The following is a 24713-nucleotide window of genomic DNA, read 5'->3' on the forward strand; positions in this document are numbered from 1 at the left end:
TTGGCCTCCATCATCTCTGTTGGTAGGTTATTTCAAGCAAATACCATCCATTCAGTAAAGAAGTATGGTTTCTAAATCCATACCCCACCTAAATTCTTATCCTGATCCCTTCTCCTTTCTTTTTCTATGACAATTTGCATATTCTTGTAATTTATTGAAACATGTTAAATATCTGAGTGTTTCTATCATATACCCCCATTTTCTTCTTTCCTCTAGCAAACACTCCATCTCTGATGGTAGTTTCCTGATAAGGACTGTCATTTTTGTCACCTGCCTCCATGTAAGTATGAATATTAAAATGATTAAACATATTCAGTCCCTATGATAACTAGAGATGTGAATCGTGTCCTCGATCGTCTTAACGATCGATTTCGGCTGGGAGGGGGAGGGAATCGTATTGTTGCCGTTTGGGTGTGTAAACTATCGTGATAATAGTTAAAATCGTGAGCCGGCACACTAAAACCCCCTAAAACCCACCCCTGACCCTTTAAATTAAATCCCCCACCCTCCCGAACCCCCCCCCCCAATGCTTTAAATTACCTGGGGATCCAGCGGTGGTCCAGAACGGCGGCGGTCCGGAACGGCCCCCTCAATTGCATCGTGTTGTCTTCAGCCGGCGCCATTTTGCAGAATGGCCGCCGCAAAATGGCGGCGGCCATAGACCCAAAACGATTCGCCGCAGGAGGTCGTTCCGGACCCCCGCTGGACTTTTGGCAATCTTGTGGGGGTCAGGAGGCCCCCCCAAGCTGGCCAAAAGTTCCTGGGAGTCCAGCGGGGTTCCGGGAGCGATTTCTTGCCGCGAATCGTTTTCCGTACGGAAAATGGCGCCGGCAGGAGATCGACTGCAGGAGGTCGTTCAGCGGTGGTCCGGAACCCCCGCTGAATGACCTCCTGCAGTCGATCTCCTGCCGGCGCCATTTTCCGTACGGAAAACGATTCGCGGCAAGAAATCGCTCCCGGAACCCCGCTGGACTCCCAGGAACTTTTGGCCAGCTTGGGGGGGCCTCCTGACCCCCACAAGACTTGCCAAAAGTCCAGCGGGGGTCCGGAACGACCTCCTGCGGCGAATCATTTTGGGTCTATGGCCGCCGCCATTTTGCGGCGGCCATTTTGCAAAATGGCACCGGCTGAAGACAACACGATGCAATTGAGGGGGCTGTTCCGGACCGCCGCCATTCTGGACCACCGCTGGATCGCCAGGTAATTTAAAGCATTGGGGGGGGGGGTTCGGGGGGGTTCGGGAGGGTGGGGGATTTAATTTAAAGGGTTGGGGGTGGGTTTTAGGGGGTTTTAGTGTGCCGGTTTTCCTGCCCTCCCCCTTCCCCCGATTTACGATTTTTTAACGATAAATCGGGGGAATTGGTATTGTATCGTGGCCCTAACGATTTTTGATGATTTAAAATATATCGGACGATATTTTAAATCGTCAAAAAACGATTCACATCCCTAATGATAACTGTGTTACGGATATATTGCTTTGTATTAAGGATAGTGTTGTAGTCTATTACATTGTTTTCAGTGTCTTGATGTCTCATATTAGCATGTATTTTGGTATTGTGAATGACAAAATATAATGATAGTTCAGTTAAAAAGGTGTTTACATCTGTTTTGTTTCGTGAGCCACTAGGCTTCACTCTTCTTCTGGCTGAGAAATAAGATACAGAGCTACTTCCTAGATATACTGTTCCAGAAACGGATTAGGTACACTGCTCCTTTGGTGACAGATGGCTCAGCGGCAGAAATCAAAGCTAGTCTGACTACTTTTGAGTACCAACTTGTTCTTGTCCTGCACAAAATGTCTGGATTGCTTTCTCCCTGAGTAGCTTTAATAAGGTCAGCCTGTACAAAGTCTTACATCGTACTGTTTATACCTGTGTATTCATTCTCCCATGAAACTAACACCATATCTTACAAGATGATGGTTCATTTCACATATTTGGAAGCACAGCAGAAACAATAGTAGCAGCTAGTTTACTGGTTTCCCAGATTCCCACATTCATTAGCAGAACCATTGCATGACTCAAACTACTCACAGTCTTGCTTCATCTCAAACTGCTTCCAAGGACCAAGCATACCAAAACTGTTTTTGTCTTATATGTGGATCTCTACCTTAGTCACTCTACTATATGAATATACAATATGAAGTGAACTCTACTTTGAAAAGGAACCAGATGCACTAAGCATCTGAAAAGGAGGCTGGTGCACAAAGCTAAAAAAATTAAGCAACATCAATGTACTATGAAGATTGTCATCATCCTGTCAGTCAGAGTTGATGAAACCTAACCCAACTTGGAACTCCAAGAACAGCAGAGGTTAGGAATGTCTTATTCTTCTTGTTGAGGTCTATAAGATTTACTGACTGCCCAAATACCACAGTAGCTGCTATATCCAAGGGCTTAAGCTACAGCCACCACTGTAGCATTTTAAAAGCAGTGCCTGGTTTGCCTTATCCATTCTCTCAGAAACTCTTTCACATAGATCCAGAATTTGTGTTCCCAACACACCTACAAATTTCAGAGGACAATGGATCCTCTCACAGGATATATATTAAAATTAAGATGAAAATGAAAATACAGTATTGCTAGGTATCACTAAGACAGAAGGACTCATTTATAATCACATATTATGAAACTAAGGAGTTCTACTAAAAATTTGGAACTCAGTATCACTTTAACAATTAATCAAGGAATTTGCCATTCTTCATTTCCTAGGACACATGCCTTCTATCATATATCATCACTCAAATTATTCATATCACACATGTACTTTATAATAAATGAACACTTTTCAGGCCCATATTCGAAAGATTTATGCAAGCAAAATTGGATTGTACCTGCATAAATTTAGCCCTTTAAAAATATTCCCCCCCTTGTCTAGGTAACTGTGTCCATACAACATTTTTGTGTGAACAAAGATATCTGTTTAAAAAGGGGGTAGGTCTGGATGGTGGGATAACATTTTCACTATTTATCTGGATTGCACCATATTGAGCACTATCCGGCTAAATTTGTATGGACAAGCTGGACTGCATAAATAATTGGTTAAAGTTATCTGGATAAATTTATCCAGATATATTTAGTCAGATATTTAGTGGAAGAATTATCTGGATTAGTTCTGCTGAATATCCTGATAAGGTTATCTGGATAGCTTCTCCACTGGTTGGGTTTTATAACTTAGAGCTCTTTACTAGTTGGCAACATAAAAATAAACATACATCTTCGGATTCCTTTTGTGGCAGTGAGAGTGCAACAGATCAGCATTGAGAGAGTCTCAGGCTATGGTGGTGATTCTCTTATGAACTCTGAAGATGGAGCAACTGGCCTTTTCTACCCTATTCTCTGTGGTCTGTGGGTCTTCTAACCATGTCATGGTGAAGTGCTGAAAAGAAAAAAAAACCAGTGGAAATCTTTATAAAAATAATACACAACCTTGTTCATATGACATCTAAGCGAAGACATGTGTGACCATATAGCTGTATACTCAACAGGACCGCAAGATACACTCCAGTTTGATATATTTTATGCATAGACCTGAGCCCTTGTCTGTCCATAAAAGATCAGAACTTCATAAGAACATAACTATATAAGAACATAAGATATGCGATACTAGGTCAGATCAAGGGTTCATCAAGCTCAGTATCCTTTTTCCAACAGTGTCCAATCCAAGTCACAAGTACTTGGCAAGTTGGCGATGAAATTCCTATAATAGTTTGTGAATCCAAGGAACCTTTGCAGGGCGCGGAGGCCTACTGGTTGGAGCCAATCTCGGATCACTTGGAGTTTTTCAGGATCCATGGTAAAACCATGATTAGAGATAATGTAGCCCAGAAACGGAAGATGAGTCTGTTCGAAGATACACTTCTCTAGTTTCACATAGAGATGGTTGTCTCTGAGCCTTTGGAAGACTGTTAGAACATGTGAACTGTGGGATTTCAGGTCCTTGGAAAAGATCAGTATATCATCTAGATACACCACAACAAACGAGCATAGCAGGTCCTGGAAGATCTCATTCATCAAGTGTTGAAAGACTGCAGGGGCATTGCAAAGTCTGAAAGGCATCACTACGTACTTGTAGTGGCCGTCCCTGGTATTTAAAGCGGTCTTCCAAATATCCTCTGGCTGGATCCTTACAAGATTGTTTGCCCCTAGGAGATCTAGCTTCATAAAGATCTGGGCTCCTTGGAGGCAATCAAAGAGTTCGCTAATGAGTGGCAGAGGGTAGCGATCCTTGCGGGTTACTGTGTTTAGCCCATGATAGTTAATGCAAGGATGAAAGCTGCCAACTTTCTTCTTCACGAAGAAGAATCTGGCTCCTTCCGGTGAATTGGAGGGTCTTATGAATCCCTTATCCAGATTCTCCTTAATGTTCTCAGACATTGCTTTGGTTTATGGAAGCGAGAGAAGGTAGGTTCTGCCTTTGGGAGGCATGGTACCTGGCAGGAGCTCAATGGGACAATTAAATTCCCGGAGTGGAGGCAGAATGTCCGCATTCTGTTTGGAGAATACATCTTGGAAATCTGCATACAGAGCAGGTAACCCGATCAGGGTTGAAGAGTTCACAGCAGTGACCACTGGTGACACCTGTCACAGGCAGCGGTTCTGGCACTGGGATCCACACTGGATTAACTGCAAGGATTGCCAGTCGAAGTGAGGTCCGTGCACCTGAAGCCATGGAAGTCCGAGGATTACTGGGTGTGTAGAACGCTTCAGAATATATTAGGGATGTGAATCGTTTTTTGACGATTTAAAATATCGTCCGATATATTTTAAATCGTCAAAAATCGTTAGGGCCACGATACAATAACAATTCACCCGATTTATCGTCAAAAAATCGTAAATCGGGGGAAAGGGGAGGGGAAGGGGGAGGGCGGGAAAACCGGCACACTAAAACACCCTAAAACCCACCCCCGACCCTTTAAATTAAATCCCCCACCCTCCCGAACCCCCCCAAAATGCCTTAAATTACCTGAGGGTCCAGCGGGGGTCCGGAACGGCCTCCTGCAATCGAATTGTGTTGTCTTCAGCCGGCGCCATTTTACGCCGCCATTTTGCAAAATGGCGGTGCAAAATAGCGCCGGCCATAGACCAACACGATTCGACTGCAGGAGGTCGTTCCGGACCCCCGCTGGACTTTTGGCAAGTCATCTAGATACACCACAACAAACGAGCATAGCAGGTCCTGGAAGATCTCATTCATCAAGTGTTGAAAGACTGCAGGGGCATTGCAAAGTCTGAAAGGCATCACTACGTACTTGTAGTGGCCGTCCCTGGTATTTAAAGCGGTCTTCCAAATATCCTCTGGCTGGATCCTTACAAGATTGTTTGCCCCTAGGAGATCTAGCTTCATAAAGATCTGGGCTCCTTGGAGGCAATCAAAGAGTTCGCTAATGAGTGGCAGAGGGTAGAGATCTCACTATATATTCTAGAGATGTGAATCGTGTCCTCGATCGTCTTAACGATCGATTTCGGCTGGGAGGGGGAGGGAATTGTATTGTTGCCGTTTGGGTGTTTAAAGTATCGTGAAAATCGTTAAAATCATGAGCCGGCACACTAAAACACCGTAAAACCCACCCCCGACCCTTTAAATTAAATCCCCCACCCTCCCGAACCCCGCCAAAATGCCTTAAATTACCTGGGGGTCCAGCGGGGGTCCGGAACGACCTCCTGCAGTCGAATCGTATTGGTCTATGGCCGGCGCCATTTTGCACCGCCATTTTGCAAAATGGCGGCGCAAAATGGCGCCGGCTAAAGACAACACGATTCGATTTCAGGAGGCCGTTCCGGACCCCCGCTGGACCCCCAGGTAATTTAAGGCATTTTGGCGGGGTTCGGGAGGGTGGGGGATTTAATTTAAAGGGTCGGGGGTGGGTTTTACGGTGTTTTAGTGTGCCGGCTCATGATTTTAACGATTTTCACGATACTTTAAACACCCAAACGGCAACAATACAATTCCCTCCCCCTCCCAGCCGAAATCGATCGTTAAGACGATCGAGGACACGATTCACATCTCTAGAATATATAGTGAGATCTCTTCTTCATGGAGGGTTCCCACAGAAAGGCAGAAGGCTATGGTGCTCTCCCTGGATGGATGCAATGTGGAGAGGTATGTCCAGAGGCTGAAGCGGGATCTGGAGCAGTGTGATGATATCATCCAAAATGAAGTTGACACTCGCCCCAGTGTCCACAAGGGCTGTCGTGGCAAAGGAAAGTGACTCTCTGGAGAGAGACACAGGGAGGAGAAATTGGGGGCCAGAAACAGTAGCGTCCAATCTACACAGACCATAAAAATTTGGCATATCTCTCTCAAGCACAATGGTTAAATCCCCGACAAACCTGAGGGTCTCTATTTTTCAGTTTTCATCCAGCATAGAAAAATCAATGGGCAGATGCTCTAGAGAAGGGCAACCAAAATGATAAAGGGAATGGAACAGCTCCCCTATGAGGAAAAGCTGAAGAGGTTAAGGCTGTTCAGCTTGGAGAAGAGACGGCTAAGGGGGGATATGACAGAGGTCTTTAAGATCATGAGAGGTCTTGAATGATTAGATGTAAATCGGTTATTTATACTTTCAGATAATAGAAGGACTAGGGGGCATTCCATGAAGTTAGCAAGTAGCACATTTAAGACTAATCAAAGAAATTCTTTTTTTTTTTTAATTTTCAAAATTTTTACAAAATATAACAAGCATAAATCCTGCTATGGAAATACAGTACAATTCAAATAGTAATAGATTTAAAAAGAAATTACATGTTGTAATTCACTCTTTGTACTTAAATAAAAGAAATATGTGGGAGGACAAGGAAATAGAAGAGCTAAATTCAAAGCAATATATATGTTAAACTTAGTTCAGGTCGCCAGGTATTAGACATAACCTACTCAGTTAACAGATACACATATGTGCTTTCCTGGGTATGAGCTTCCAAAAAGGCTCTTAACTGATCTATTTCAAAGAAGGATTAGTTAGCATTATTGTAATTTATAGCACATTTGCATGGATAACCTAGAACGAATTTCGCTCCAGTTTTCAATACTTCAGTTCTCAACTCAAGAAAATTGTTTCGCTTAATCTGAGTAGATCTGGTCAGATCTGGGTAAACCCCTAGAACAACATTTGCCTGTTATGGAAAAACATTTTCAGGATATTATTGCATTCCAAGATAAATGCAAATGTCACTAAGGCCTGGATTTATCAAAATGTGGTAAGTATTGCAATTTGTGCTAATTACCTATGCAAAGAGCTAAGTTAGTGCAAATTGTGATAACATTATCAGACTTTGAGAGAGAGAGAGAGAGAGAGAGAGAGACTGACTGACCATACTGTCATCTCCCTAGATAGGTATTTGCATCCCTATGGTAGGCCCACCTAGTAACTCAAGGTGAGGGTTAGGTATCAGTGTAGGGGGTTAGGGGCCCCTTTGACATTCAATGTTAGATGTACGAACAGAACAGTGGTCTCTTGTGAACATTTGATGACCCTCGGAGTGAGGAAACTCACTCCAAGATGAGATTTGTACAATGTTCTCTCAACCTAGCTTGATGTTACCCAGGTAGAGAGTCCATCAAGCTAAGTTGAGAGAACATTGCCCAAATCTTATCTTGCAGTGAGTTTCCTCACTCCGAGGGTCATCAAATGTTCACAAGAGAGCACTGTTCTGTTCGTACATCTAACATTGCTCTCTCTCTCTCTCTCTCTCTCCCCTAGTTGGATGCTCTGGGGAGCTTCAATTCATCTAAATAGGCCTTGTGGGAGACATCGTGCAAGGTGATAAAACCTTACCGCCTGGTCACAGCAGCTAACACAATTCAAAAAGGTGTTGTTAAGTCTGTGCGATAGCTCTTCGCAGCCAGGCTAACTCCTCCTATTTGCAACGCACCATACGATATGGTGCTATCACATGCGTTAAACACGTTTTCACATGCGCTAAAGCCTTTAATGCATGCGAAAAAGCCTTAGTGCATTTTGATAAATGACCCCCTAAAACAGGTCTCCTCTGGGCTATTTCTGTCTCATTAGAAAGTTCCAAAATTTCAGAAATGTCCAAATGAACAGGTTGTTCTCTCTCCTAATGTTCCCTTGAAGCATTTTGAGGAAGGTAATAAATCTTCATAATTATAGTTAATGCAGGTTCAGGAATGTTTAATATTTTCAACCTATAGATTTTAAATAATTCCAACGGAGAGATTAGCCTGATCACGGGGAAATTTAACACTCTTGCAAATTTTTGAGGCATTTTCAAGGCTTTCCAATCTTCTATTTACTGACAGATCTGATTTAATCTGATTTTGAGTTGTTTTTTCTGTAACAGTAAGTCTCTTATCTATATCTTCCAGTTTTTGATTATAAGTAGACAGTAAATTGGTGTTTATTAAGACTTGAATTTTAGTATCTGTTGTAGTCTGGTATAACATAGCCAGAGATGACACATTTGATTTCAGTGCCCCATATATTCCTTCCATAGTTATAGATAATGTTGTAAATTTTAACAACTCAGTTTCCAGAGCCTTTGGCTTCTCTTCACCCCTGCTCCCACTTGTGCCCGTTCCCCTACCTTGCTGCGATGTTCCTGGGGTAACCATCCCATTCTCAACGCGAGGGTGCTGTTGTTGTCGTTGTTCTTCGATTACTTTTCCCTTCACCGTATCGAGGGTAATCCGGAACCAAGAATGTTCTCCCAGGGTCTCTCAATATTGCTGCAGCTCTTCTGAGAACCCTTGTACATTAACAGGGGAGAGTGCAGTCTCTTCCTCAGACCTCGGCGTTGTCAGGCCTGGGGGAACGGGTCTATCCAGCGTGCCGGGGCTTAAAGTGGTATCCATGGTCAGAAGGGAGAGATCCTGCTCCTCGGATCTCCCTTCAGCTACTGCACTTCTCGGTGTTTGGGTTGTGTCAGCTGCAAAAAAACATTCAATACATGGCTGTAGATGATCTCATGAGGGGGAACTTGTTTTACCCCTCTTAGCTTCGCTTTGCATTTCATGTGGGGCATAATTATGCAGGAAATAAGAAAATATTGATAGGAATGCTGTAAGAGGTTTTCCCCAGCATCTTTACCTGGCGGCCATCTTAAAGTCCCCCCCTGAGAAAATTATTTTTCTCTCAACGCACAATTAAGCTCTGGAATTTATTGTCAGAGGATGTAGTTAGTGCAGTTGGTGTAGCTGGGTTCAAAAAAGGTTTGGATAAGTTCTTGGAGGAGAAGTACATTAACTACTATTAATCAAATTGACTTAGGGAATAGCCACTGCTTTTAATCGCATCAGTAGCATGGGATCTTCTTGGTGTTTGGTACTTGCCAGGTTCTTGTGGCCTGGTTTGGCCTCTGTTGGAAACAGGCTGCTGGGCTTGATGGACCTTTGGTCTGACCCAGCATGGCAATTTCTTATAATCAGAAGTATTTATCCTGATGAAATCCCTGAATTACCTCATCATATTATAGAATCTTCCCAAATTACGATTGCTTCTACTCTTACGGTTTCAGTGGAGAAGACCATAGTTCCTAAGCGTTTATGAGAACGAGTCCTTTGAGGGGCCTATGAGTCATGCATTGCAGGTCATCCAGAACTTTGATGGACAATGGAGCTTCTCTTTTGACTTTATTGGTGGCCTTAGTAAGAGAATGACACCAAACGGTATGTAGAATCCTGTCCTACATATGCAGTCAATAACAGACCTTGGACTCGACCTTGGGGGTTGTTTCAACTGCTACCAGCCCTTGAGGAACTCTGGAGTCACATAGCCACTGACTTCATCACAGATCTTCCCTCTTCTGAAGGAAATAATACGATTTGGGTAGTTGTTGATCACTTTTCTAGAGTGACTCACTTTGTTGTTCTCCCTTGATGACCCTCTGCACCAGAGTTGGCACAACTGTTTGCTCAACATGTGTTCAGATTACATGGCCTTTCTCATCACATCCTTTCTGACTGGGGAGTCCAGTTTACCACTCATTATTAGAAAGGTCTATGTAAAAAATTTGGAATTCACTTCGACTTATCCTCAGCATATCATCCTCAGTCTAATGGATTAGTGGAATGAAGTAATCAAGCACCTACAACCTTTCTGCGAAACTATGTGACTCAACGTCAGTTTGACTGGTCTTCCTTACTATGTGCCATAACAATCATGTCAACCAAGCTATGGGGATTATACCTTTTTACTTAGTTTTCAGACAACATCCTGAGGCACCAATGCCTACAGTTGCAACATCAACATCTCCGGTTGTTAGTGTCGCTGCTCAAGAATTACATGACCTATGGCAAAATACTCATCTGCTTTGGAACAGGCCGCAACTCAAGCCAAAAAACAGGTGGATAGAAAGCGATGTCCTGTACCACCTTGGCTTTTTAAATGTGCATATGCAGAAAATGAATAGCAAAATTTATCAGTACAGCATGATCCTTTTTTTTAGCCACTTTTAGTGATATTTTATTTAATTTAGTCTATTTTAAAATGGTTGTTATTATATTGTTTTGTTTATTAGTTTCTATCATTTTATCCATCACAAGTTATTTTATGTTTTATGTTAATAAGTAGACTATTATGGACTTTGGCTTTCAAGACTATTATTATTTAAAAAAATTATTTTATCATTCTTAGCATCTAGAATATATTTTATGTACTTTTAACAGATTTTAGATGCCTCTATATTTTGATAAATGTTTGTATTTCTTTTATGTTACTTAATATGAACCATTGTGAAGGCCATACCGATGTGACGGTATATAAAAACAATAAACCATAAACCATAACCCCTGATTAGGAATGCCTTTGTTGAAATACACTCCCTGGTTTTGGGATCTTTTCAAGTTGATCGATAAATAGGAAACATCACATATAAACTCAGTCTACTTTCCACCCTTCAAATTCATGATGTAGTCCATGTATCTCTTATCAAGCCTTCAATTCTGTCCTGGCCATCTAGAAAGCTGTCATGACCTTCTCCTATGATATTTGAGGGTGACATGCAATATGAGATGGTTGAAATTCTGAATATTAGGAAAGGAAAGGAACAAATTACAATACCTTATCTCCTGGAAAGGTTATGGCCCTGAGGAAAACGTTTGGGAGCCCACCAGTAATATTCAAGCCACTCAACTTATTCATGAGTTTCATCAATGCTTTCCACTTAAAACCAGGCCTAGGAGGCAGGGGGAGGGATCTTGTGGGGGATGTACTGTTAGAACGTGACTCACTCACCCACTTCTGGTGCCCTCCCGATGCATCGAATGCCACCACCAACAACAGTGGTGATCTGTTCTGAGGGAAGTGCGACGTGGGATATGCTCCATTTTGGCACCTCCCCGTGCCGTCCAGGAAGCGCCACAGGAAGTTCCCAGGGAGGAAGTCAATGACAGCCACTATTTAAGGACCAGTCTTCCAGTGGTTCTTCGCCTGGGCAACAGGCTTGGTGAGTTGTATTCTCTGCTGCTCTGCTTGGATTGTGCTGTTTCCTTGTTCCTTTTGTTCTCCTTGATTCCTGACCCTGTCTCAAGGTGTCCTTGCTAGTTTGAATCTTGCTTTTGTCTCTGCACTGTTTGGCATTCACCCTCTACCTGGTATTGGATTCTGGCCCTTGCTTGCTTCCTGCCTTGATCTTTCACCTGGTATAGGACTGGACTCTGCTTGCTGCCTGCCTTGACCCCTCGATTGGTATTGGACCCTGGACTCTGTTTGCCACCTGGCTTGACCCTCCCCCTACTACTAGACTCTGTTTGCCACCTGCCCTGAACTGCCATCCGGCCTGGAATAGGATATTGCCTGTCTTCTGTTCCGATCCCGGAATCCAGGTAAGACAGTTAGATTCTTCCACTTGGGTCCACTGAAAATCTTAACAGAAAGCCGACATGAGGGTGTGTGAGGGTGTGTGAGGATGAAGGCCTGCCAGAAGTTGTATACCTCTCCTCTTCAGCAGCAGCTCAAGAAGAGTCCATCCCCAGAGTAGCAGAGGGGGAGGTTCCCATCTGTGCACTCATTCCTCTGTGATGGTGGAGGTGTCACAGGGGAGGCATTGGTGCAGATTGTATACCCACTGCAGGATTTTACCCCATTATGAGTGGTGGTGGTCACACTTGGGGGAGCTTCCCATTGGGCTGAAACAACTATAGCAGGTGGTGGAATAATCCCAGGTGGTGGTGCAGCAAAAACTTGGGGAGAGAGCATCCACGGCCAAATGGCTGCCATGGAGCATTCCGTGCAGGCTAAGATGGCAGGATAGGATCTTCTACAGCATCTCTCTCCAAAATTGCAGTAATTATAGATTATTAGATTATGGCCTGCAATTCCTCCTGCAGCATTCAGCCAGGACTCTGCATCTCTTGAGGGACACCCTGAATTTCCTTCTGCACCATTTCCTTCGGGCCCTGGATTTCCTGGTTTGCGACTCTATCATTCAGTTTCAACATATGGCTCTCTGCTGGACTGCAAGGCACCTCATCTTCTTTACAAGAGAAGCTGCTCTCTTTAAAGTGTCTGGATTCCATTTCATCTATAGCCTGCTGCAAAACATCTGGAGTAGATAGTTGGGTTTAGATGCTCTTTGGCTCTTTTTCCTTCACCTTCTCCTCTTCCAACAAAGTCTGACTGCATTTAGCATGTGTTTCTGCATCTCTCTCATGCTTCTTTCTGTCAGTACTCGATTCTGCTGACCCATTTTCTTAATCTTTGCTTTATTTTTCTGGCTTTCTGGCAGCACTCATGCATGCCATCTAGTCCTTCGAAGGGTACTGGTTCCAGGATCATAATCCTGAAGAAAGAAAAAATGTCACAACACACTCTTATCTTTTTATTTCTACCTCTATATCTACCTCATAAGCATGGAGGACAGCTCAATGGTCTAAAGTCTACAGCCTCCTGCTATACCACTAACTTCTAGTCTGGCATTCCCCTGAGTGTCAATGCTAACATTGCACTCTATTTTCTCATCTATATGCTTGCACAGAAAGAGGACAGATAGTTTGCTGTGGCTCTTGACAACTGTTTCTATCTGCCTTTAGTACTCTAGAATATTTCTAAAAAAGTACATATATATTCAGTGTGTATGGTATTATACATTATTATAGTCATGACATGCAAGCACTTTACAAAGACAAGTTATAAACACTGCTTACCCTGGTGGCCTTATCTGGCTAAGTTGTTCTATTTGATTCCTATCTGGCTATCTTACTTAGCTGTATCAGTAGAAACATAGAAATATGGTAGCAAGAAAAGATCATATGGTCCATCTAGTCTGCCCATACACCTTAGAGATACCCTATATTTATCACTTGCTTTCTTGAATTCAGATACTGTTTTTATAGCTCTATTTAAGATTATCCAGATAAATAGCTCTATTTGAGACTTATCCAGCTATCCTTCTCAAACAGATAAATAGAGTTTTTAAGACTTATCTGGCAAAATGTCAGCAAAGCTGTCATTTAGCTGGATAAATCAGAATTTTTAAAACACATGAATGTTGCAGGGAAGAATTAAGTGTATTTTATATCACAATTATTGGTTTTATTTATAATTTAACCTTCTGTGGAATATACTGCAGCAAAAGGCACAGACTGCAGAAGTGTAGCACCCAGAACCACTAGGACTGTGCTCCTCCAATATTATGCTTCTGAGGTAATAAGTGCAGAATTTTCAAAAACTGATTCAGAAGAAGAATCATGAACTTGATTCCATAAATCACAGAATATTAAACAACTGGTGCTTAAAGAGCATTTGGTGCATTTGGTGAAGACCAATTCCAAGCCTGAAGAGCCAGCTCCTACAGAAACGACATCAGGCCTTCTCTAGTGATTTCCTCTGGCTTTTCCCTGCCTGCCTAGGGCTTTCTACCAATTTCAGTGGTGCTGTTTTCCTCTCATTTGGAGACTTGAGATGTTCTTGCCACTCAGCTTTGCACCTGTCATGATACTTTAGGGTCTTCAAGCCACTCTTTCAGTTGCTTTCACTGCCATAGGGGATTTTCTGCCTTTTTTGTGCATTGAGCTATTCATGCCACATTTTATGCCACTTTTCCTCTCTCGTACAGCCTTGCCACTGTTGTTGGTGCCATTTGCTTCACATTTGCAGTCTTGGGATGATCTGAAAGTCTTACAGCTATTTTGCATCTCTGATGGTGACTTGGAGAACGCCTGCCACTGCTGGTACTGGTTTGCCCCATTGCGGGTTCTAGGGTTCTTCATGCCACTTTTAGTGCTATGTTTACATAATCTTGATTTGCTGGCATGCCATCACCAATCTGATGATATCTATTCACAAATTTCATTAGAAATGATTAGAAAATTCCAATTTGGGAGCCCAAAATAAGTCACATTGCTTCCCGCATTGACTATAATGGTTAATGAATGAACAAATAAAACAACATGTTTTTCCTTTGCAACTAATAAAAAATGGAGGTGCCATATGAACGAATGAATGAACAAAAATGAAACATTTTCCTCTGTGCGTCTCTACTAGTGATTGCCACAGAAATCAGTCTATGGACTGTTTGCTTTTTTTTTTTTCCATATTTTCATAAGCGATTTTTGAGGAAGTAATATTGGGAAAGGTTTTTCCTTTTGAGGATGATACCAAAATCTGTATTCCCTGTACGTACCAGGATCAGTCCAGACGGTGGGTTATGTCCCCCGTCCAGCAGATGGAGTCAGAACAGACTTCGAGGGGCGTGACCATATAGGCTAGTACACCCTCTGCAGGAGCTCAGTATCTTCTGACTCCAGCAGATGAGAGTAGGGGAACCTGGTGCTTCCCCAGAATTGCAAGGAATTAGTTTCTTTCTGCCTCTTTTTCTTCTATTTCTCTATACCTAGTTGAATCAAGTTTGTTCACAAAAAAAAAAAAAAAGATTTTAGTCAATTTTCTTTTGGAGGCATGGCTATCCTGTTCCGCCTCTCTCTCTTTCTCTCATTATCTCTCCTCCTCCTGGCCGGGGGTAAGTTGCAGTGTGTTTTCTTTATTTTTTCTTGATTTTAGCTCCGTTTAGCGTATCAATGCTGGTGCCTCGTGGACGCCGGTGGTGCCGGCCTCTCCACGCCTTTATCCCCCGCGGCACCCGCGACTAGGTGCCGCAGCTGTAGGGAGGGGATATCGGGTAGCGCAGGCCTCTTTGGCCCCCCCCCGTGGCACCTCTTCGATCGCCGGGAGAGCGGGTAGTGCAGGCCGGTCGGGCCCCCCCGCGACAGCTCTCCTTTATCTTGGCCCGCCCCCGAGGCTTCCTCATCCTCCCCCGGCGGTCCCGATGCCGCGGCCGGCTCATTGCTCGGCCCGCGGCGAGCCGGGGTCGAGGATCTATTCTGAGGGAATCGGCGCCCGATGCCTTCCTGGGAGGGGAAGGCACCTCTCAGTCCCTCAGTACTTTTATTCTTCAGCTCTGCACTGCCCGGGCAGCGCGGCCGGCCACTTCGCCGCCTTTGGCGGGAACGGCAGCCATCTTGAATTTTCACCACGCTGAAACTTTTCCCTCAGCGCAGGAAGAATGGGGAATTCGGGAGGATTTACCACCGAATTGGAGTTCGGAGGAGGCCTTGCCAGGCCCGGGGCCCTCGGATAGCTCCTCGGGGCCCCCCCCCGAGTAGGCCCAGTTTCTCCCCTGAATTCATCCTCTTGATACACAATGCTTCCCCACAGGAATTGGAGGTTCCCGGTGTGCTGCCCACAGGTTCTCCTCCCACCAAATCTCCTCGTCTTCCAGATGTTCCACAGGCTCCACCGGACCGGGGGGAACCGGCCCCAGGAGCCCCCCGAGACCCCACCCGAGTTCGGGTTGCTCCTGGTGGAGCGGGGGGCGACTTCATGCATGGGAAGGGATTCCCCGGGGTCCCCGGACACACCGCTGCCTGACGCCCCGCCGGAAGGAGGTGATCCGCGTGCGCTTCGCTTTTTTTTCTGTGGGAAGAATTGGATGACCACCCAGTCTTAGCCGCTCTTCGGCCAAGGTCTCGCGTTTTTACCACCGAGTCGTTTCAGCAGCTCCTGACCAGGGAGTGGGACACCCCTGAAGTATGCCATGGAGAAGTTGTATCCTCTTTAGGACTTCATGGAGCTCATCAAGGTCCCAGAAGTGGACTCTGCGGTACCAGCGGTTACCAAGCGGACGGCGATTCCGGTGACGGGTGGAGCGGCATTGCACGACACTCAGGCCCACAAGTTGTAAATTTTCCTCAAGAGTTTTTTGAGGTCTCTGCCCTTGGGACGCGAGCGGTGATGTGCAGCTCACTCGCTCAAAGGGCCAGTCTTCGCCGGGTGCAACAACTTCTCACTTCTCAGGATTTGCCGCCCGAGGAAGCTGTCCAGACGGAGCGCCTGGAGTCCGCCATTACGTACGGGGCAGATGCCTTGTACGATCTGTTCCGCGTCCTGGCGAGCCCAAGGGTTTCGGTGGTGGCGGCGCGGTGCCTCTTGTGGCTCCGTATCTGGGTGGCGGACGCCCCTTCCAAGTCAAGCCTGGGCTCTCTTCCCTTCAGGGGCAAATTCCTCATCGGAGTAGATCTGGATCAGATTATTAAGTTCCTGGGGGAGAATGCAGTCCATCGTCTACCTGAGGATAGACTTCGTCCTTCACGGGTTTTTTGGCCTCTTCACGAACCTGAGCCAGAGCACGAAGGCTCTACAGGACTTACCGGCAGACAGCGACTCGCGCACCCGCCTCCAGATCACAGACCCGGCCGCGGTCCTTTTGTGGGCGCAGGCCCCCGCGCGACGGAGTGGGACCGGGTCCTCCCAGCCCAAATCCACCCGATGATGTCAGGCTCGCCCACTCCTCTACCCTCAGGATTAGGGGTCGTCTCGCGGGGTTCTACGGGGAGTGGGTGCATATCACCTCGGACCAGTGGGTCCTGGACACTATAAAGCACGGCTACGCTTTGGGCTTTGTCCACCCTCCATGAGACAGATTCATCTTCTCCCCCAGTGGCTCGGACCGCAGGAGATCAGCGGTGCAGCAACCTCTGGACAGACTATGGGAGATAGGAGCCATCTCTCCCGTCCTCTTAGGCGAGGTGGGCATGGGTCATTATTCCATCTGTTTCGTCGTGGCCAAAGAGGACGGATCCTTCCGGCCCATCCTGGACCTCAAGGAGGTCAACATGTCATTACGGGTCACCAGGTTCCGCATGGAGACATTACGTTCGGTGATCGCAGCTGTACATCAGGGGGAGTTTCTTGCCTCCCTGGTTCTCACAGAGGCTTACCTACATATCACAATCCTCCTAGCGCACCGGCGGCTCCTCCGTTTCAGGATTCTGGGCCAACACTTTCAGTTCAAGGCGCTCCTTTGCGGGTTGGCGACCGCTCCTCGCACTGTCCCCAAGTTCATGGTCGTAGTGACGGCGACCTTGAGGAAGGAGGGCGTTCTGGTTCACCCCTATCTGGACGATTGGCTGATACGTTTGAAGTCCTTCGCCCACGGACAGTCCTCGGTAGCCAGTGTCGCCCAGGTACTTCACTCCCTGGGTTGGGTAGTGATCTTCACCAAGAACTCCCTCGTACCTTCGCAACACTTGGACTTCTTGGGAGCGAGCTTCGACGCGCTTCAGGGCAGGTCTTCTTACGCCCGGACATGGCACCATCCTTGTAGAAGCACATACGACGGTTTTTCTGCGTTGGCAGAATCCACTTCCTGGAACTATCTTCAGTGATTGGGCGTGATGGCTTCCACCATTGATCTCGGACCCTGGGCTTTCGCACACCTTCGCCCCCTACAGTCGGCCCTGTTTTCCTGTTGGAAACCAATCTCTCAGGATTATCAGATGATTCTCCCTCTTCAGCAGGTGGCCAAGGACAGTCTGCGTTGGTGGCTGGTTCCGTCGCACTTAGCTCGAGGCGTCTCCCTCGAGGTTCCCAATTGGGTGGTGGTGATCACCGATGCCAGTCTCGTCGGATGGGGATCCATCTGCGATGGGGATCCGTCTGCGATCGAAGCGCCACACAAGGGACGTGGTCCGACATAGAAGCGACATGGCCAATTAACCGGTTGAAAACGGAGCGGCTCGCCTGGCACTCCAACATCTTCTCCCGTGGCTGCGGTACCGGGAGGTCAGGATTCTCTCGGACAATGCCACCACAGAGGCCTACATCAATCGGCAGGGGGGGAACGAGGAGCTGGCACGTCGTGATCGAATCAGCGCTACTGATGCAGTGGGCAGAATGGCACCTGGCCCGTCTAGTGGCCTTCCACATCGCCGGAGTAGATAACGTCGCCGGAGTAGACAACGTTCAGGCGGACTACTTGAGTCGCCTACAGGTGGATCCCGGGGAATGGTCCTTCTCCGAAGCGGCGATGCAACTGCTCGGGAGACGCTGGGGTGCTCCGCACTTGGACCTGATGGCACTTGCCCTAAACGCCAAGGCCTCCCGCTTCTTCAGTCGCAGGAGAGAGCGCGGCGCGGAAGGGGTGGATGCCCTGGCCCTCCCGTGCCCCCCACCTCTTCTACTCTACGTCTTCCCACCCTGGCCCCTAGTGGGCAGGGTCCTCCGCAGAATCAACACCCATTGGGGAGCCGTGATCTTCGTTGCTCCGGAGTGGCCCCGCCGACCGTGGTTTGCGGACCTACTGCAGCTGGCAATCGACGGACCGATACGGCTAGGACATTTTCCGCGTCTTCTTCCCCAGGGACCTGTATTTTCTTCGGGCAGGCAGAACTCTTCTGTCTTGCGACATGGTTTTGGAGCGGAGTCGGCTCAGGTGCAGAGGTTACCCGGAGGCGGTAGTTTCGACTCTACTACGGGCATGGCAGACGTCTACTTCGGTAGCCTACGTTCGAGTCTGGAAGATCTTCGAAATATGGTGCTCCAGCCGGGGCACCAGACCCACGAGGGCGTCGGTCCGCCTTCAGATCCTACAATTCCTCCAGGATGGATTGGACAAGGGACTCGCCTACAATTCACTTCGGGTTCAGGTGTCTGCCCTGGGCTTCTTCATCCGGACATCGTACGCTTCCTCGTGCTTTGAGCCTTGTCCAGACCACCCTTTGAACCACTACATAAAGCAATGATTATCACTCTCAAGACTGTCTTTCTCGTGGCCATCTGCTCTGCTAGGCACATCTCAGACTTTCAGGTTGTGTCATGTAGAGGCCCTTATCTTTGGTTCACGGACTCGGGGGTCTCCCCCGCACGTTTCCCCCCTTTCTACCTAAGGTGGTTCCGTCCTTCCACTTGTATCAAATGGTAGAGCTCCCTTCTTTGCACCGTCCGAATCGAAGTCCCTTCGTCTCCTGGATGTTAAGCGCACATTGCTTCACTAGCTAGAGGCTACTAACGATTCCAGAGTTTCCGACCATCTGTTTGTACTTTGGTCCGGTCCAAAGAAGGGCTCCCACGACTGTCCGTTGGTTAAAGGACTGTATTGTCGCATCTTACGTTGGTGCGGGACGGATTTCTCCTCACGGCATCATAGCACTTCTACGCGCTCCCAGCCAACTTCCTGGGCAGAGAGTCGCTCTGTCTCTTCCCAGGAGATTTGTCGCGCAGCAACATGTTAATCGCTACACACGTTCTCGAGGCACTATCGGCTGCATCTCGCCTATTCTGAGTCTGGACACTGTGGCGAGCAGGTTCTACGTGCAGGCCTCGCAGGACCCCACCCATTTTAGGGAAGCTTGGGTACATCCCACTGTCTGGACTGATCCTGGTACGTACAGGGAAAAGAAAATTATTCCTTACCTGCTAATTTTCGTTCCTGTAGTACCATGGATCAGTCCAGACGCCCACCACTTTTCGTCCTGCTCTGCTCTGTGCTGTTGTTGTACTGCTCAGCTTGTTTCTTAGCTGTTTACTGTGTTCTCCAGTTTTCTTGCTCATAGTTTCCTACAAGTTGGCGGTTGTTTGCCGCAGGTTAACTGTTTACGTTAAATTTATGGTTGAATTCATAATTAAGCAAACTTGATCCAGTCTGTTCTTGTTCTAATCGGACTTTGATATACTTGATACTGAGCTCCTGCAGAGGGTGTACTAGCTTATATGGTCACGCCCCTCGAAGTCTGTTCTGACTCCATCTGCTGGACGGGGGACATAACCCACCGTCTGGACTGATCCATGGTACTACAAGAACGAAAATTAGCAGGTAAGGAATAATTTTCTTATAGGGTACTGAACTCATTAAGAAAACTATAGGATCATAATGAATTTACCAGAGGTAAGTCTTTTCAGACAAATCTGGTCAATTTGTTTGGGTGACCTGAGTTAGATCAGGGGAGAGCAATAAATGTAGTGTACTTGGATTTCGGTAAGATCTTTAATACAGTTCTGCACAAGTGACTTATAAATAAATTGAGTACCATTTTTACAGGACCTAAAGTGACTGACTGGTTTAGATACTGATTGAGTGGAAGGTGACAAAAGATAGTGGTAAATAGAGTTCACTCTGTGGAGAAGAGCATTACTACTGGTATGCCACAGGGATCAGTCCTTGGGCTAGTACTTTTCAGTACTTTGTTGAGTGACATTTCAGAAGTATTTTCCAGAAAGGTTTGTCTTTTTGTGATAATATCAAAATCTGCAACAGGGTAGACAAACAGGAAGGAAAGGAAGACATAAGCAAAGCTTGAGGAATGTTCTAAAGTCTGGCAGCTAAGAATTAATGCTAAAAAAGGCAGAGACATGTATTTGGGCTGCAAAAACCCAAGGGAGTGGTATAGTATAAGAGGTGATATTTTTCTAATCATGAAAGAAGAGTGGCATCTGGAGGTGATTATATCAGATGATCTTAAGATTTCCAAACAGATACATAAAGCAACAGAAAAAGTCAGCAGAATACTTGGCTGCATAGAGAGATGAATGGTCATCAGAAAAAAGGAGGTGATATTGCACTTGTTTCAGTCCCTGAAGAGACCTCATTTGGGATACTGTGTACAGTTCTGGAGACTACATCTTCAAAAGATTACCGTATAAACAGTATGGAGTCAGTCCAGAAAGTGGTTACTAAGATGGTCTGTGGTCTTCGTTTTAAAGCATATAGGGCAAGATTTAAAAATATAAACATGTATACGCTTGAGGAAAGGCAGGATGGGGAAATATGATAATGATATTTAAATACCTCCAAGATTTCCATGCAGAGGTGGTGGAACTCTTTGAAAGGTCAGGAGGTTCTAGAATGAGGGGGTCATGAGATGAGGGTGAGAGGCGGCAGACTCGAGTAATGTAAGGAAATATTTTTTTTTCAGAGAGGATAGGGGATTCATGGAATGGGCTCCCTGTGGAGGTGGTGGAGACAAAAATAATATCTGAATTCAAGAAAGCATGGGATAAAAGAGAGACTAATATTCAAAAGCAACTTAACTGGAAAAGTAGGACTTATTCAGCTTAAAGTAGCTGCTGAATATCTGGCTATGTTCAGTGGCTGCCACTTAGATGGACAAGGCACTTATCTGACTAATGGGGTCATTTATTAAAAGGCTTATCGCATGTGATACAGCTGTATCACGTGCGATAAGCTTCTATCACACACGAAAAGGCCCTTTTCGCATGTGATAGCATGCAAATCAGGGGAAGGGGAGGAGTCGGGGCGGGGAGGGGGCAGAGTTGGTGGTGTCTTCGCTGCCGGCGATAATGTTACCAATGTTATCGTCGGCAGTAGCACGCCGAATAGTACCACCTTTCACGGTGGCGCTATTTGGTGCGAAAGCCAGCAGTCAACACACCACGGTGATGCAAAGGCTGTGGGCTTTTGCAGGCCCACCCCCGCCTTCTCCCCCCGTTTTCACTGGATTCATCATTCAGCGATGAATCAGCGATGAATGATGAATCCAGGCCTAAGGTTTTAGCTGGATAACTTATGGGCAGACAATAGGCGTAACAGGGCAGCATTACTTAGATGGATAAGTTATCCAAGTTTAGACCTGTTCAATAGTAGGTCTAAACTTAGATGGATAAACTTTTCTAGCTAAGTAGCAATTTATCAGGAGATATTCAGTTGTATAGCTGTGCAGCTGAATATCTCTTCTAAGTTAGGCAGATAAATCTATCTGTCAAACTTAGGCCTAGATTCATCATTTTGCTATAAATTTTGCAAGAATAATGACTGTGATAAAAAAAAGGGTGTGGTTAGGGCAATTTTCCAGCATGCACTTTTTGGGCTGAGAGAGACTCTTTATAAGGTGCTCATGTAAATGATCTATTTATACCACTGTCAGAGGGCAACTAGTAACTCAGGGTGAGGTTTTGATGGTGGCCTAGGTTTTGGGGTGGGCAGATTTACATGCACTATCAGAGGTATGAATAACATGGTAGACCTCAGTGAAGATTTTATGTGATTTGGAGTGATGAGTGTTGTGCGTCCTGGCTGAGCGGGCACCGTGACCGGGCCTCCTCACCTAGCACTACCTTCCACTAGCGCGATCTTGGCTGCTGCCACAAACCCCCGGCGTCCCCATTGCTCACCACGGCCTCCCTCGGCGTCGCCTTCCATGCAGGCTTCACAGCGGAGCTCCCGTCAGGGCTCCATGTCTTCGGCCAGCTCGGCCCTGCCCCTGGACGCACGCACGGCCAACATCGACCCATTTAAAGGGCCCAGCGTGGGAAATCCTCAGGAGGCGCACTCCGATGACATCACATGAGCCCTGTATATAAGGCAGGGCTCAAACGCCTGATCCCTTGGCAATCGGGTTGACACTACTGTGTTCTAGTTTGCCTGTTCCAGTGTCTCCTTGTTCCAGTGTCTCCTCGTTCCAGTGTCTCCTGTTCCATCGTCTCCTTGTTCCAGCGTCTCCTTGTTCCAGTGTCTCCTCGTTTCCTGCTAGTACCCTTCGGACTGATCTCCCGGTACTGACCATTGCCTGTTCTTGACCATGTTTGACCACTGCCTGGAACCAACCGCTGCCTGTCCTTGACCATGTTTGACCACTGCCTGGAACCAACCTCTGCCTGTCCTTGACCACGTCTGACTGCTGCCTAGAACTTGACCTTCGCCTGCCCTGACTTTTCCTGGACTGACCACAGGTCATCTGGACTGATACTCTGGCCTTGATCCCCGCTATCCACTCGGACACTCTATTCTTGCCTTCCATGACCCTCAGACCATCCTGTTTAGACATTGACCGTGCACTCTTGTTCGTGATGGGCACTCCCCTTCGCTACCTCTCTGGGAGACTACGAGGCCCCTCTAAGTCCAGGCGGCCCGGGCACTCAAGGGCTCAACCTGCGGAAACCCCAGGCTGTTATTTGTGAAGCTCCAGCTAGCTTCTGACTCCTCCTGTGCTCTGCCTCCTGGTGGCAGGTGCTCTCTGAGTCCAACCAGAGGGCCGTACCAATCCTGCACTAGGCCAAGGGTCCACCTCCAGCACAACAATGACATAGCTGCTATCAAGCTAGGTAGAGAATACAATGTACAAATCTCATCTTTGTGTACCTATCATCATTCCAAATCACATAAAATCTTTACTGAGGTCTACAGTGCTGTTCCTACCTCAGACTGTGCATGCAAACTGCCCCCTAAAATCTAGGCCACCACCAAAACCTCACCCCGAGTTCAGAATGGCCTTCTTACAGTGGTATAAAAAGCTGAGTAATATATTTTTACCTCCCCAGAGGCTCTCTCTCTCTTCTCTCCCTGTTCCCTGCCCAAAACAGGGTTTGCAGTAAATATCACTAATCCCATTGTGGCCTTAATACCCAGCTATCACAGGCATAACACCAGGAAAAAATGTATAGTTATTTCTGGCATTAAATCCCACAATAGCATGTGTTACATTATCACATACATCATTAAACACCCCTCATTTTCATAAACCACCCAAATTCTTCCCCTTTGATTAAATTTTTAGAATTTGCATACGCATCTCATGATGCATTATTTATCGCATGCGTTATGATGTTATCATGAGTGTTAGGGCCCTAATGCCTGCGATAATACCCTAACGAGATTTGATGAATGACTCCCTTAGATAGCTGGCAATGTTATGAATATCTACCCGAGAGCATCTCTGAGATAGTGGTAGGAATTGCAAAGCTGAACAATTGGTATGGATTGGCAGACCAGATAGGCTGCATTGTCTTTCCTACAGTCACATTTCTATGCTTCTATGTTTCTAGGAACATTCACTATCCATTCTACCCATACACTTGCTGAAAAATAGCTTTTAATTTCTTTCCACATTTTAAATAATCCATTTTGGTTAGCAACTCATGTGGAAGGGCATTCCACAATGTGGGCCAAGCATATGCAATCTGTAATTTCAGAAGTTTGAGACCATGAAAAGAGTTTGATCCCTTGAAAGTAGCACTGGGAAGCCATCTAGGGCTTAACGAAAACACACAAACCTTTAGGAGTCTCTCTATTGTTTTATAAAGTAGCATCAAAACTTTAAATTGGAGTCTCTGTAGGAAAACTGCTTGTGTTGTCCCTGTATTGACCTGATCATGCCCACAAATATGCCTCTAAACTATCTAGATAAAATTATGTGCCTTGTTCAATAATGCATGTAATTTACCTGCATAGAGTGTGGGCAAAGAACCATTCTGCAGGTACAATCTTGTTTTACCTACGGAAATGGCTTTGAATATTGCTCGCTCCATAAACTAAGTCTAATAACTATCAAGAAGTGAATTTCAAACAAAAAGCAAATATAAAATAAACAAATGTTTAATTCCTCACCATTAACATACTCTCTGGAAAGCTATTTTAATGTTTACCCTCAGCTCAGGCAAACATGAGTTTTAAAAATAAATTTAGCTGTGCCCTCTTGGGTGAATTACTATTGATTCTTATTCTTATAGTCAACATATGGATTAC

General features: G+C 46.0%; 1 protein-coding gene across 1 annotated transcript in view; it reads left to right on the forward strand.

Annotated features, from left to right (window-relative positions):
- Positions 1–216: 216 nt before the first annotated feature.
- Positions 217–24713, forward strand: part of HPGD (15-hydroxyprostaglandin dehydrogenase) — a 306229-nt gene continuing 281732 nt past the window's right edge. The window contains exon 1 of the mRNA XM_029577562.1: positions 217–280. The gene's annotated coding sequence lies outside the window, so the exon portion shown is untranslated. The remainder of the gene's footprint in view (positions 281–24713) is intronic.

Source organism: Rhinatrema bivittatum, chromosome 1 (genome assembly GCF_901001135.1).
Source record: "Rhinatrema bivittatum chromosome 1, aRhiBiv1.1, whole genome shotgun sequence".
Classification (NCBI taxonomy): Eukaryota; Metazoa; Chordata; class Amphibia; order Gymnophiona; family Rhinatrematidae; genus Rhinatrema; species Rhinatrema bivittatum.